This window comes from Bos indicus x Bos taurus, chromosome 3, assembly GCF_003369695.1.
Source record: "Bos indicus x Bos taurus breed Angus x Brahman F1 hybrid chromosome 3, Bos_hybrid_MaternalHap_v2.0, whole genome shotgun sequence".
NCBI lineage: Eukaryota > Metazoa > Chordata > Mammalia > Artiodactyla > Bovidae > Bos > Bos indicus x Bos taurus.
In genome coordinates this window covers 21,088,659-21,105,204 of record NC_040078.1, presented here as the reverse complement: position 1 = coordinate 21,105,204, position 16,546 = coordinate 21,088,659, and the positions used below count along the sequence as shown (strand labels likewise).

The 16,546-nt window shown below is 44.1% G+C and overlaps 1 non-coding gene across 1 annotated transcript; it reads left to right on the top strand.

The window, feature by feature from the left end:
* Positions 1-355: 355 nt before the first annotated feature.
* On the top strand, positions 356-519 carry LOC113890637. The gene has a single exon (XR_003510592.1). It is a non-coding gene; the product is annotated as a U1 spliceosomal RNA (small nuclear RNA).
* The last annotated feature ends 16,027 nt before the right edge of the window (positions 520-16,546 follow it).

Below are 16,546 nucleotides of genomic sequence, written 5' to 3'. Positions count from 1 at the left end.
TGGGGAAATGGCAACCCACTCCAGTACTCTTGCCTAGAAAACCCATGGACGGAGGAGCCTGGTGTCCATGGGGTCGCAAAGAGTCGGACATGACTGAGCGACTTCACTTTACTCACTTCACTATGTAAATTTTGCAGCGGAAGTGGTACAGTAGCGGGCCTGCCACTTTGCCGGCTGTGGAAGTTTTCCCCAGATACTGCTTGGATTTTACTATAAGAGTTGTTAGGAGTGCCTGAGAGGTGCGGGAAACGATGCGGTGCGGTCGGTGGTGGAAGAGATGGTGGCAATAGCAAAGTGAGCCTGTGCGTACAGTGAACGTGTCTAAGGCTGTGCGGGCGGTGGGCAGAATTACTTCATACTTACCTGGCAGGGGAGATACTGTGAGCACGAAGGTGGTTCTCCCAGGGCGAGGCTCACCCATTGCACTGCGGGTGTGTTGACCTCTGCGATTTCCCCAAATGCGGGAAACTCGACTGCATAATTTGTGGTAGTGGGGGACTGCGTGCACGCTTTCCCCTGGTAACTATGGTTTCAACGATAGAACTACCTTCTACCGTAATGTGGGATTTCTCTGGTGGCTCAGGCAATTTGAAACATCTCCCTGCAATGCAGGAAGCCCTCGGAAAGATTTCTTGGAGAAGGAAATGGCAAACCCCATGGATGGAAGAGCCTGGTAGGCTACAGTCCATGAGATCGCAAAAAGTAAACATGACTAGTCAAACAAGTTCAGCTCAGTAGTGAACACACTGCTCCTTCCAGCTATTAACTTTTTATGTTTTGTGTTATACATAGAGGTTATGCGTTGTTATATATATATATATACTACAGTAGCTACTTAAGTTCAGTCATGTCGACTCTGTAGACCCCATGGACTGCATGCCAGGCTTCTCTGTACATCACCAACTCCTGGCGTTTACTCAGACTCAAGTCCATTGAGTTGGTGATGCCATCCAGACATCTCATCCTCTGTCGTCCCCTTCTCCTCCCACCTTCAGTCTTTCCCAGCATCAGGGTCATTTCAAATGAGTCTAGAGGGTACATCAAAGGTTGTATCTTGTCAGCCTGCTTATTTACATGCCGAGTACATCATATAAAGTACAAAACTGGGTATGCAGATGTCACCCTCTTTATGCCAGAGAGCAGAAAAGTGAGAGTGAAGAAAGTTGGCTTAAAACTCAACATGCAAAAGACAAAAATCATGGTATCTGGTCCCATCACTTTGTGACAAATAGATGAAGGAAACAAGGGAAACAGTGACAGACTTTCTTTACTTGGGCACCAAAGTCACTGCAGATGGTGACTGCAGCCATGAAATTAAGACTCTTGCTCCTTAGAAGAAAAGCTACTACAAACCTAGACAGCATATTAGAAAGCAGAGACATTAATTTGCCAACAAACGTCCGGCTAATCAAAGCTATAGTTTTTTCCGTGGTCATGTATGGATGTGAGTTGAATCCATGAATAGGATGTGAGAAGAAGAAAAGTTGCTCAGTCCTATGCGACCCTGTGATCCCATGGACTGTAGCCTAGTAGCTTCCTCCGAGGCAAGAGCACTGGAGTGGGAAGCCCAAAGAAGGCTGAGGGCCAAAGAAATGATGCTTTGGAACTGTAGTGTTGGAGAAGACTCTTGAGAGTCTCTTGGACTGCAAGATCAAACCAGTCAATCCTAAAAGAAATCAGTCCTGAATATTCATTGGACGACTGATGCTGAAGCTGAATCTCCAATACTTTGGCCACCTGATGCGAAGAGCCAACTCACTAGAAAAGACCCTGATGCTGGGAAAGGTTGAAGGCAAGAGAAGACGACGACAGAGGACGAGATGGTTGGATGGTATTTCCAATTCAGTGGACATAAGTTTGAGTAAGTCTGGGAGATGGTGAAGGGCGGGGAAGCCTGGCGTTCTGCAGTCCATGGGGTCAAAAAGAGTTGGACACGACAGAGCGGCTGAACAACAAAACAAACCCATACTTTCCACCGCTCAACGCTTACAGAATTTGGCACATTTGAACAGTCCTGTAACTGCTGTAAACCGTTCTTTTTGCCTAACTTATTTGGGTTCGCAGTTCCTCCACCGTCATGGTGCAACAGGTGGAAAGGCAGATCCTTGGCTTCTGGTCCAGTTCCGACCAGAGCAAACGCCGTGTCCCGCCCCCGCCCCGCCCCCCGCGAAGCCGGCGGTGGCCCGCAGTTCTACCCTTGGACCTGGGGTTCCAGGCATGGGACAGCCCACGAAATCCCAAGGGCTCTTCTGAGGACGTTCATAGTTCCCAGGGCAGTGGGAAGAGGACAACTGCAAAGAAGGAAGGAACTTATTTATTGATTTTTTTTCCTGGCGGGAATATTACCTCAGGGCAGAAAACTCTAGAAATACCACTAGAACAGGAGCATGTGAAGGTGAAGTTGCTCAGTCGCGTCTGACTCTTTGCGACCCCATGGACTGTAGCCTGCCAGGCTCCTCAGTCCATGGAATTTTCCAGGCAAGAGTACTGGAGAGGGTTGCCATTTCCTTCTCCAGGGGATCTTCCCAACCCATGGACTGAAGCTGGGTATCCGCATTGCAGACAGACGCTTTACCATCTGAGCCACCAGGGAAGCCAGGAGCATTTGGAGAGGCCTAAAAGCCCCTCCCCGTCGCTCACCCGGAATGGGTTTCCTCTCTTTCCACTGCGTCCAAAGCTGTAGAGACGGCCGCCGACCGGCGAGTCGGGCGCCCCTGGCGTTGCGGAGGAGGCAGATCGCGGCGGAGTGAGGAGAGCGCCGGGAGGAAGGGAAGTTCTGGGACCGCGCGGCTGCGAGTCACACAGCTCAGCCGGTGGAGAGCAAGACGGCCGTGTTTCCACGTTGTGATGGCAGCACTTTGGACTGAATCCAGCGATCCGAGTTAGAGTCTCGGTGGGACCTTTCCCTTTAGGCCGCACGCAGGGTCTTCTACTGGCGCAGCCGGAACTCAGACTCCTGAAAGCGAACTGCGCCTCCGGTGCGCGCTGAGTGGACCTACTCTCCCGCCCCAGCGCCCAACTCGTCCTGCTCTCGGGACCAGAACGTCTGGGTCCCGCGGAGGAGGCCCTGGGCCCCCGTGCTCTGCCGCCTCCTCCTCAGCAGTCGAGGTCTGAAACCTGCTGCTCTGAGAAGCGCAGGTCCATGGACCATGGGGAGGTGGGGAACGAGCCCGTGGCGTCCCCGCGGCTCTGTCGGTCAATGGTCATCGGAAGCCCGGCCCCGCCGCCAAAGGGCGCAGCGACCGAAGCATTGCCGCCCCCTGTCGGGTCACCCTGGGTCTCGAGGTAAAAGGCAGAAGCTGCGCCCACTGAGTCCTGCCCCACGATGGGGCTTCGGACCGCACGTCTTGTCCCTGTGAATAGTGGTCCGGGGGCTGTGATGTCATTGACCAGCCAGGGTGACAGCTTTCCGGGCGGGGTTCCAGACCTGAATGGGAAGCACTATATTTTATTCAGGTGCCCTATTATTCGCAGTTTTGATTGATCCTATTTCAGTTTATTTCAGAACTTCTCGCTCCTAAGTCTCCTTTGGACACGAAAAACCGCTCTTAGGCTAAGACTTGAACCTTGACTCCAGGAAATCTTGTCCTTTCATCCCAAACTCAGCCAGAAAGAGGAGTCTGGTCGTTGTATTCCAGCGTCTGGGATCAGGGATCGGTCACCCACACCTTTGAGACACTTGCAGATCTTATAGTCGGGGCCAGAATATTGAATATATTCTATGTAGTTAGATTTGAGTTGGAAACAGCATTCACTTTTTTATCATTATAAAATTGACTTTTTAAATGTCACTTCTAGACATTAGAAACACGATGTAACTTTTGTGGGACAACCGTATAGATGAGAACTATACAACAGAATAATTTATATGTACCCTGGAACAGTGACAAAATTTTTTAAAAAGCTGCTTTCCTTAATTGTGTTATTATTGACATTGTTGGTATTTATTCTTATTCCAAATGATGTGGGGAAAAGCAAAGGAGATTGTATGAAACCTTTTATTTCTATTACTCCCAGTGTCCTTAAAAACAAAAATCCTGGTATACAGAAAAGAGGCAGATGAAAGATAAACATTCAATAAAGCCTGACATTCTGAATGTGAATATATACATTCATACAAAGATGAGTATGTATTTCCTAGCTCTGTCCACTGGAAATGCTTAGAAATAAACCAAATCCAGTAAGCATCTTAAGGTTGTAATTTGATTTGGGAATAACATTTTGCACAAAAGGTTATTGTACAAAAAAGGTTCTTAGACAAATGACTGAGTCCAGGTCAGGGGCAGACAATATTCAGGATCAAAGAGAAGCACCTTGTCATAGTGTTATCAAGAAAGGTCTCAAATACTATTAGAAACTTTTCAAAAGAATTGAGGAGCCAGCTTAAAGTCACTTTCACTGCCAAAAGAGAGATAATTTGAGTATTGATAAGAGCTATATTGCAATGAATTGAAATACTTCACTGTGTTTGAAATTTTGAATTCATATTAGCACACAGGGGAAAAAGGAAATAAACGAACTGGTGACCTCAGAGGATACTTGGGGTATTGCTTATTAAGCTGCAGTTTTCTTTACAGAGGGTACCACTGAGTAACTAAACAGTATTAGGAGAAGTTTCTTTTTATGCAAGTATTCCAGTTAAATACTACATGATGATGGAATATCACCATTTAGTGCCACAGAATCAGTAAATGGATTGAGAGGTCTTGAACTAAAAGGGCTGGTAATACTATTTGAAGAAACACACAGGACTTGATGTGCCTCCTCACAAGAGCGCACACCACTTCTGAAGTAGTCTTGGCAGGCCTGCAAGTGTGAATCTCATCAGTCTCTGTATCAACAGGTCCAAAGTAGGGACCACTAGACATATGGCTGTTGAATAGTTACAAAGTAGTAGGACTGAGGACCTGGATTTTCATTTATAATTCGTGTGACTGTAACCTTAAAAGTTGGAGACATGCACAATATTTTTCTAATAAACACAACTTTAAAACATTGGTAGAATTATATTTCCTTTGTGTGTGTGCTCAGTCACTCAGTTTTATCCAACTCTTTTGGGTCCATGGATCATATCCCACCAGGCACCTCTATCCATGGGATTTCCCAGGTTAGAATACTGGAGTGGGTTGCCATTTCCTATTCCAGAGGATCTTCTTGACCCAGGGATCGAATCCGCATTTCTTGTGTCTCCTGCATTGACGGGCGAGTTCTTGGGAAGCCCCATATTTCCTTTAAGGTATATATAGCATTATCAGCTATGTAGAAGATTATATTTGCATTATTGTGCTCTTATACTTTTTAATTGTCAATGTGGTTACTAGAAAATTTTAAACTACGTGTGTGTGTGACTTGCATTTTCATTACATTACAACACTGCTGTCTATTCTACCACCAAGAAGGAAGTATGAAGGACAGAAACACTTATTAAGGTACACCCTAGTATACAGTTTTGGAGAAGGCAATAGCACCCCATTCCAGTACTCTTGCCTGGAAAATCCCATGGACGGAGGAGCCTGGTAGGCTGCAGTCCTTGGGGTCTCTGAGAGTCAGACACGACTGAGCGACTTCACTTTCACATTCATGCATTGGAGAAGGAAATGACAACCCACTCCAGTGTCCTTGCCTGGAGAATCCCAGGGACAGGAGAGCCTGGTGGGCTGCCGTCTATGGGGTCGCACAGAGTCGGACACAACTGAAGTGATTCAGCAGCAGTATACAGTTTAGACTGTGGGAATGCTACAGAAAAACCAACTCAGTTTCTTCAACAAATGAATGATTTAAAGGGAAAAAAAAGGACAGCAATAGACCAAGAGAGATGGAGAGTGAGTGAGAGAGAAAGTAAGGAAGGAAGGAAAGAAGAAATTGAAGGTAAGCATACATGTAAGAGACTTAAATGCATTATCTTAGTGATTCCAGTTTGTGGACTCTATTTGGATCCAAAAAAGAATACTAACTTAGAAACAATAATGGAGGAGGGGGAGGGGGGCTTCCCTGGTTAAGAATTTGCCTAGCAATGCAGAGGACACAGGTTTGATCCCTGGTCCAGGAAGATCCCACATGCTGTGGGGCTCCTAAGCCCACAAGCCGCAACAACTGAGCGCATGGGCAGCAACTACTGAAGCCCAAGAAACCAGCAAACGGCAAGAGAGGAGCTCCCCCTCTCCACAGCTGGAGAAGCCCTGCACCAAGCCATAAAGACCCGGGGAAACCATAAACAAATAAATTAATTTTAAAAGCCTATGTGATCAAATAAGCTGAAAAAAATGCTGCATTTTAAAAAATGGAAATTTTGAATAGTCTTTTATGATATTAAAGATTTTGAATTAATTTATGATTATAATGCCGTGATGATAATACTTTTAAAAAGAGTTCTCATCGAGAAGAAACATGCTGATATAGATGAAACATGATGTCTGAGATTTCCTTTAAAAAAATAGGAAAAGGTAAGTGCATGGATATAGTAAGACAAGTTCAACCATAAGCTGGTAATTGTAGACCATGCCTGACAAAGCTGGGAGTGTTCTGTTATGTCTACTTTTGTGTACTACCGAAATTTTGGATTTGAAAAAGAATGATAGGAGAACACAGGTCCACCTGAATAATAGCAGCAGAATCTCTCAACATACAATTCTGAGGGCTAGGGACTAACAGAGAGAGTCAAGGACACCATTCAAAACCCTGCCCCAAACAACCAGGGACCAGAGAACACTGTGGGCGTGACTTGGTTTGTATTCAGCTAGGTCTGGGAGCCACACAGCAGCAGAGGGATCAACAAAGACCCTGCATATAGAGGAGAGCGCAGCAGGGAGGGAGTACTCCAGACAGAACTCAGGTAAAGTAACTCACAGAAAGAGTAACTCAGAGGGTGTCTGAGACATGATTGGCTCTAGCTCTGGTGACTAGGGAATTGATAGGAAGGGGTTTGACAGTGCAGAGGACCGAGGGTGGCAATCTTGAGGAGGCACAATTACTGGGATCAGGTGTGAGACCGAGCTGAAGGGAGCATCCTTTGGACACTTGTGGTGATGAAAAAAGAATGGTGCAACTGGCAGAAATTAAAGGCCCTACTGGAAGAAATAGAATCCCCAAATCAAGAGACACACCAAGCCTTTCCCCCAAGCCTTAGCTCTGCTAGAATAACTGGACAAGACAGAACTAAAACAAAGAAATCAACTAGGCCACTCAAAGCACTAATCCCTTCTGACCTGGAACAACTGTTTCTCATTCAGGTAAACCTAGTCATATGAAAATGAAAACTGTATAGCAGACATTTCTTCCAAGGTGACAGAAGAAAAAAGTGTAAAACGAGAGTCAAAAATTTCAGCAAATGAAAAGATTGCCTCAAAATTAATCAAAAAACATTGGGAAATGTAACATGGCATCCATATTTTGAATTGTTCTGAACAAAGCATTTGTAGATACATGCACATGGAAAAAACTTCAATATTTTACGTAAACGAGACAGAAGTAGACAGGAAAGAAGAAATGAGAAACTGGAACTGGCAGAGATTTTAAAAAATTGAAGGTATAGAAAATTCTTTGAAAAAAGAAGGCTGAATGACAAGGTACATAGAGAACATATTTATCCCAACTTATAAGGGACACTGCATTACAAATGAAAGCATCAAACAGAATAGAAATGAACAAAAGGTAGTGAGAAAGGATCAGAGAGAAAATCATAGAGACCTAGGGGAAGTAGACCTGAAATGGTCAGTTCTAAGACCTATCCTAGTAGAGCTGAAAGACTTTTTTTAAAAAAAGAAAAAATGTCCTGAAGCTCCAGACCACCCTTTGCCCTCAGTGAAGAAAAATCAGTTTACATTCTACATCTCAGCAGAACATACAAAGTAAGATATTATTTAAAAAAAAAAATCAATAAACTCATTGTGGACAAGTTCTTTATATTTAGCCAAGGTGTCTGTCCTATATCAAAGCAACAGAAAACAAGTATTAAATATATCAAACTTAAGGAGTCCTCACTCCATCAAGAGAAATCTTTAAAGATGAACTCTGCTCATCAAGAATTGACTGGAAACTATGAGTTTCATACATCTGGTCATCACTGTATATATGTGATTGTAGATTTTAGCCACTGTGTCGTGGGCCCTGCTCTGGGGGCAGCCTAGGTACACCCTCAAACTTCTGCAGGGAGGCTGCTGGTACTCCCAGAGTGGGACAGCCATCCTGTGCCACCAGGGGGTCGAAAGGACCCAGTGGGGCCCTCCTCCAGCTCCTACCTCTACTCTACCAGTTAGCACATTAACAAAAAAAGGTAGGAAAAATATAGTATATAAAGGGTATACATTTGATTGGGTTGAAATAATACAATAAGGTAATACTACTATAAGGTAGGTAAAGACAGAAGGAAAAAGCAGAATAATGTCCTCGAGCATCACAGTAGTAAAAAGTTGAAGTTGACAGATAACATTTAAAACATATACTTCAAATATTAGAAATGTGACGAAATACTAAAGGACTAACGTGTCAAAAATTTTAGTGCAGTAACTAGCTACCCAGGCCTTCCAAAATACCAAGCAAAAGAAACACACCCACAAATATGCATACACAAAGAAAATAAAATAACAGAGAAAGAAACACAGAAGATACAATCTACTACAAATGGTAAACACAGACGAAAAGATGTGAGAGGAGTTTAAGATCAAAACTGAACAGGAGATACAAAGGGGCTTCCCTGGTAGCTCAGCTGGCAAAAAATCTGCCTGCGATTCAGGAGAGCCCAGATCAAGTCCTGGTTTTGTAGGATTCCCTGGAGAAGGGATAGGATACCCACTCCAGTATTCTTGGGCTTCCCTGGTGGAATCCGCCTGCAGTGGTGGACACATGGATTCGATCCCTGGGTTGGAAAAATCCCCTGAAGTAGACCATGGCAACCCATTCCAGTATTCTTGCCTGGAGAATCCCCATGGACACAGGAGCCTGGCGGGCTACAGTCCACGGGGTTGCAAAGAGTCAGACACAACTGAGCAACTAAGCACAGCACGGCACATGAGACAAGAGTATTGATATTAATAAAATCAGTCATGTTAATAATGGATTGTGGATGGGGGAGGGCTGGGAAGGAGGTTCAAGAAGGAGGGGACATATTTATTCTTATGTTTGATTCCCACTGCTGTATGGCAGAAACCAACACTACATTGTAAAGCAGTTAGCCTCCAATTAAAAATAAGTGTAAGAAAATAATGGATTATAACACTGAATTTTGAAAAAGCATGAGTCCACAGTGAAACTCAAAAACATTTTTAATAATATGTTAGGGGTAGGGATTGTCTTTTCCACAGCACAAAGCTGGCAATACCACAGATATGATATCTGACACACATCAGGGATCAATAAAGGACAGTAAAATTTTTACAGAAAGAGCATCATATAATACAATATTCATACACTCTCAAAATACCACTAATCAAATTACTCATTACAGACACAAAAACCTGTCTTTTCAGTGAACGGATCTTACAAGCCTCTGCATAACAGTGTTCAATGCTGGAATAATAATCGTGGTGACAGGTGAAGTGGACGCTCAGCCTCCAACAGGCTGCACTAGGAAGCTCACAGCAGGCACTAGACGGTGTTCTTGGCAGAAAGGGTTCACCCGAATTAATCATGAGGAAGTGATCAGACAACTGCGAAATGTAGACCTTTGAGTAGACAACTGACCTATCCTCTGCAAAGAAGTCAATGTCACGACCATCAAAGACAACTACAAGAAGGAGAGGAGATGTTTGAGGTTCCGAAGGACTAAAGAAATAAAGTAACACAATCTGCTTAGTCCTTTGGGACCTAAAACATCTCTTCTCCTTTTTGTTGTCTTTGTTGCAAACATTGACTGTTTGAAGAAAGAAAGGCCAGTTGTCTGGTTCAAAGGTCTAAATTCTGCAGTTATCTGATATCTACCTCAACATTAAACACAGGATGAACACTTTCAGCGAGAACAATGCATAGTAAACGCTGTCTGCTTTGAGCACAGTCCATCTGGTGGCAAAGAGTGACCGGGTTGATATGTTGTCTTCTTGCAGTTGTTCCCATGCTGGTGTGTGGAGGATGGATATTTAGAGAAGCAAGAGTTAAGGTCTTTCCAAACTGTGTGTCCATCAAAGCATTGATCACCTTACTGAGGATTACATTCCGAGGCTGATGCTGGGATTACTCCCATCAATTCTGTCCCTTGGGGTGTGGAGAGTGCTTGTTGGTTGGGATGTTCATTCTCAGGAAAGGATCCCTCCAGTGTTGCTGAGGTTTAAATTGAGTTGCTGTTGTAGATTTTGTTTTTCATCAAATGGAAAAGGGAATTTTATAGTGTGGTTTCTCAACTTGACAATATCTTTTCTTAGTTCCTAAAATAATTGGTATCTGTGAAAGACAGAGAGAGAGAAGAAACGTGAGTGTTTGTTAGGTCCTGCTGAGCCTGGAGGGATGGCCACATGGTGACTGGGGCCAGGGGCAGACAGAGCTCCTGCTGACAGGATGAGCTGAAGGGAGAGCCACAGGCTGGCTGGAGAGAAAAGTGAGATCCATGAGTTAGAAGGAATAGCTCCCTAAACTTTCATCCAGCCTGTTGTGCAGCATCTAAGGACCCCAGTCCTCACCCCACCTTGCTTGGTGATATCTCAGCTCAAAGCTGCTTCCAAGCCTTAAATGGACCCCCACCACTCAATCCTCAATAGTCATTTCACCCCTGAATCCCCTTCATCTGTACACTTTCCCACATGTTGAGGGATGGACGTGCTGAGCATCCCTCATACACAATTAGAAACAGACTGCTATGGGAGCACAGGATCCTCAACTGAGAAAGACACCCTCTTCTACCTCTTCATCCTGCCTTCTGAGGAGGAGAAGCAGGCTACCAGAGAGTCCTGGATTGTGAGCACCAATAGGGACCTCAGAACGAATCCAAGTCCAGTTCCATAATTCACAGAGGAGGAGCTATGTTCTCAAGGATCTAAGGACTATCGAAAACCACATGACTTGTTATTGACAACCCAGGCCACAGGCCCTTCCTATACATTTGCGGGAAGGGAGAGGAGAAGAGGAAATCTCCAATCTGGAGGAGTCAACAGTTAATAGAGGCTGTTTGGTCATCCTCATGGACAGGAATAAGGCTTTCCAGGAAAATCCTGCTCCAAAGAGACTGAGGAATGAATGGAAAGGGGGGAAACTCAAAATAAAATTAGCAAAAAGAGAGCAGGGAGTGTAACTGTGTCTCAAGCCATTCACATCCCATGGACACCAAAATGCTATGAAGGTGATTTCATTTCATGCTGGATCTACCTTAAGGCATTTCTAGGAATATCCTTGACATCTACACAAATAAAACTCTGAAGTGAAAGAATATTCAGTTTAGTTATACTAAATTTTCATCACCTTTTTCTCAAACTTTTCTCAAAGAAAGAGTCTCTCCTAGTATTTTATGCTAGTGTATAGAAAAACATAGAAAAACATCTACTTCTGCTTTCTTGACTAGGCCAAAGCCTTTGACTGTGTGGATCACAACAAACTATGGAAAATTCTTAAAGAGATGGGAATACCAAACCACCTTACCTGCCTCCTGAGAAACCTGTATGCAGGTCAAGAAACATCATTAGAACTGGACATGGAACACAGACGGGTTCCAAATTGAGAAAGGAATATGTCAAGGCTTTATATTTTCACCTTGATTATTTAACTTTTATCCAGAGTACATCATGCGAAGTGCTGGGCTGGATGAAGCACAGTTGGAATCAAGATTGCCAGGGGAAATATCAATAACCTGAGATATGCAGATGACACCACCCTTGGAGCAGAAAACAAAGAGGAACTAAAGAGCCTCTTGATGAAAGTGAGAGAAGAGTGAAAAGGGTGGCTTAAAACTATGCATTCAACAAAACGAAGATCATGGCATCCGGTCCCATCGCTTCATGGCAAATAGATGAGGAAACAATGGAAACAGAGATATTTAATGTTCTTGGGCTCCAAAATCACTGCAGATGGTGACTGCAGCCATAAAATTAAAAGACACTTACTCCTTGGAAGAAAAGTTATGATAAACTGAGACAGCATATTAAAAAGCAGAGACGTGACTTGCCAACAAAGGTCCATCTAGTCAAAGTTATGGTTTTTCCAGTAGTCATGTATGGATGTGAGAGTTGGACCATAAAGAAGGCTTAGTGTCAAAGAATTGGTGCTTTTGGACTGTGGTGTTAGAGAAGACTCTTGAGTCCCTTGGGGTGCAAGGAGATCCAACCAGTCCATCCTAAAGGAAATCAGTCCTGAATATTCATTGGAAGGACTGATGCTGAAGCTGAAACTTCAAAACTTTGGCCACCTGATGTGAAGAACTGACTCCTGAGAAAAGACCCTGATGCTGGGAAACATTGAAGGCAAGAGGAGAAGGGGACGACAGAGGATGAGATGGTTGGATGGCATCACCTACTCAGTGGACATGAGTGTGAGCAAGCTCTGGGAGTTGGTGATGAACAGAGAAGCCTGGCGTGCTGCAGTCCATGGGGTCGCAAAGATTTGGACACAACTGAGCAACATAACTGAACTGATAGAAGGGTATGTAAAAGGATAACTATAGCAGGATAAGGCCTAATATTCATTATGGGGTTTTTGCATAAAGAATATATTCAATGAAAAAAAATTTGTTGAACCTGCTGTTCTGAGCCAGTTAGTAGTCTGTGAAACATGTTTAGTGAATAGCTAACTGCAAGTTGCATTTTAACAGCAGAAAAGGAAATACTAAATTTTATTCTTATGGCAAGGGGAGGGTCAATTTTATACTTTGGGTTCTATGTAATTTTTTTTTAATCTTGCACTATGAAAATTGTGAGAAATTTGAATCCAAACAGAGAGATTATATATCTAATTTAACTATCTACGTCTCCTTTTTTCTCTTTTATATTCTCCAGGCTGTACAAATAGTTCTGTTGAGAGAAGAATGCAAATTCCCTTACTTGTTGATATTCACCTTTTTTAGGAAGCAGCCACTCATAGGCCACTGCCATATTGGTTACTTATATCCTATCAGACCCACAGTGCTTCTAATCCTTGATGCATATTATCAGAGCTTTAAAAGATACTGATATCCAAACCTCATCCCCAGAACTTTAAAATAAGAATTTCAATGGATTGAGTTAAGGCATTCATATTAGCTCAAAACTCAATCCGTTCTCATTTTACAATAGCATGATTTAGAACTACTCACTAGACCTACACTATTTCACGCCACTCTTTTTATTTCCTCCTTCTAGTCCAATATGGATGTCTCTCCACTGGCCCTAAAGATTTTTTGGTCTTTCTCTGTTACTCGCATATAAATAATTGACCTTCTCCATTGGATTGTCTGAAGCAATGATTATCTTGTATTCTTGTGTAGCTCCCTGGGTCTTCATAAATGTGGCCCAAATTTAATTCAGTATAATGCTGCCCTACATTCCCTGGCCTCAGATTTCAACTCAGTTCATTTTTCTGGGCTTTTACTAATATGGAGAAGGAATAATGTGAGTAAAACTGGAGAGGTCTGAATGCCTGTCCATCTCATGCTCTATGTATTTTGAAAACCTGGCTTCTGTATCTCCTTTTCCCCGATGTCCCTTTAGGGAGCCATTTACTGCCCTCCACCGAATGCCAGCTCCAGTGAGTTCCTGGAAGCCCCCTGCACGTTAGCAAAGTTCCGCCTATCCGAGGCTGAGGGGAATCATGACCCGGGCCAGTCCAGCATGCTCACCTATGACCCAGGTTCTTATTTTATTTTACTAATCAAGGCTTTTCCCTTCAGTTCTGGCGTTTCTTATTCAGGTGGAAAAGCTGAGGGTTAAGGGCTGTCCTAGGTTCATTTCTCCAGAAGCCAACTCACATGCAAGTGATTCCTTATGACGTGATCCTGGAAGAAAGAGGCAGTGGACGTGGAGGCAGGGGCGGGGAAAGTAAGGTGAAGAGACCAAGAATGCGTGTGATTTAGGGCCAGTGTTTTCGAGGCTTAAATGCTGCTATTCTGATGAGGAGGACCATGGATCTGGGCTTCCTTGTGGCTAATACGAAAGGTCAGAGGGAATGTGAGGACGGTAGCAGTGGGGAAACAGTAGAGGTCAGAGTGGAAACAGGAGACTGAGATGGAAGGGCCCTGCAGGGTGGCAGCCCCCAAAAGAGAGGAAAGACCACACAGAGGTAGTGTCAGCTGATGAGTGAACAAACGAGGAAGAGAAAAATTAGTGGGAGATTGAGCCATAACAGATCAAGAGCATAAGGAAGAAGTGCATGGGATTACCTCTGTACCCTACGCTTGAAGGCCAGGGAATCTGCAGGCTAGTCTCCACTTGCCAAACAGCAGTTTTCTTCTGATGCTCTTCTGTTTCAGGACACTTAAGCCCTTAATCCTGTTGCAGACTGGATGCTCGTGTGTGCTTGCTGTGGAGCCCTCACCTTGCAGCTTGGGAGCCTTCTTCATGCTGATGGAAGCACCCAGCTCTGAAGATAAAACCACAGCCAACAGGATCCATTGTTATTCATGATTTACAGAGACTCACTCCTCCACCCAAGAAGGACATCAGGTACAGAAAGTGTGCAGGAACATGAAAGGCCATTGAAAGCCCATGGGTAGGTGAAGACATGGAGACATTTTTGTGTTTTCTTTTTTGCTGACTTTCCTTATACTACCCAGTATTGTTAAGTGTGCCACAGGGCAAACATCTTTCCAAATGCCATAAATGAGCAAGAAAAATGAAATGGATGACAACAAAAAATTCCTAGGTAGAAAAGACAGAGGCAAGAAACACGTACAGGATGCAGTTTGTACTGTTGGAGGGAAGAGATGAAGCAAAGTCAAAGCTGAAGGAAAACCTCATGAGAGAAAAGAAGTGGGGAAGTCTAAATTGGAAAACTTTTAAATGTGCATCAATATACACTTCATATAATGTAAACACACTACATATGATATTATACATAATTAAAATAAGGCATAGACAATATGATAAAATGGAAGAAACCTCACAAGTGAGTGTGTTTGTGATGGAATAAATGAATGAAGGATTCGAGCTATTGAATGGATCACTCTGTTGGCTTCCTGATGAGTTGACTTTGGAAAAGAAAATAGAAAAATAAGAAGAATGAGAAAGAAACTCTGTTTGGTGACAGGAACTAGGAGATATGGCGGGGGGCGGGTGGGAGTCACAGTGTGAAGGGGTGTGAAAGGAAAGGGCATTAAAACTACCCTTGGCTGCAAAATCTGCTGTGAAGCCTGGATTCCTGCTCAGGTCTCCATGGAAGGTGAGCAGGAAACAGTGACTGAGCCAGTGGGGTTCAGTCCTGGCTGGGAATGTGGGAGGCCAAGCACAAGGAGAGACGAGAGGGAAGAGAAGACAACAAACTCCAGGAGACCTAGTGGCTCTTGTCAGGCTCTGCATCCCTGCCCTCCCTGAGCACTTCCCTTGAGACTCTCCATGCTGCCACAAGGGGGCTCCTTCTCATCTCAGCTCCGCCTGAGGACGTGGGTCTCTCCTCATTCCTCAGATGAGGCCACAGCCTGGGGGATGAGCGCCAGGTAGCGCCAGGCTCCAGTGGAGGATGTGGAGAGCGATGGAGGGTAAGGATGAATACGTCCCAGATGAAATGGATGTGAGGGTCTGGAAGCTCTTTTAAGGAAATTTGAACAGAGGTGGACCCAGAGGAGAGGAAAACTAGGAGACGGACATGGAGATGAGTGGAAAGAATGAATTAAATGGAGTGTCATAAAAGAGACTGATGGGTGCACTTCAAGAATGAGGGTAGCCCTTTATTTTAAAATGAGGGAAAAATAAGGAAAAGAAACTGGATATGAAAAGCAAACATGGGACTGAGTTGCAGGGCCAATGTTTACACTCCTGTTGAATGTTGCTAATACCCTGTTACTGAGAGCACCCAACAGGAGTAAATTGCCTTGATGACGGATGTTGAAAGGAGAGGAAAATATTGGCCAAGCTACCTTTCTCAGAAAGCAAGGGAAGATGGGGTGTAGAGAAAGTGGGGACTATAAAGCTCATGCTACTGTAGAGGAAAAAACGATTGTGCAATCGTTTTATAAGTGTTAGAGCACCAGAAAGACACAATTCTTAGATATTGTATATTCATAGTGCTTATCAAACAAATTTTAGCGAATCAGATGCCCTGGACATTATATTGTTTAAGATTCCCAACAATATGCAAAGGAGATAGAATTTTTCAAGAGTTCAGATGAGGGACAGAGAGGCAAAGACCTAAGAAGATAAATAACTTGGCTCAGTTAAACAAGCAAGAATTTTCAGAACCAGGGCCTGAGGCTGAGCTGGTCCTAAGTCCAGGCTCTTGATCACCTGACGCTGTTAGAGCGTCAGAGGTTTCAACTGGGCCGACATCGGGCGTGGGAGAGGCCCACTGCCTCCTCCATCCACAGCTTTGTGACGACCAGCACATGGACCAGAGCTTCCTAATCCCCTTTTCTTTCTTACCTAGAAAGAGTGGTCCTTGGTTTCCAGAATCAGGGTTGGAGGTAAAGCCCCAGTTGGTGGAAGAAAGACCAAGCACGGCTTTGCTG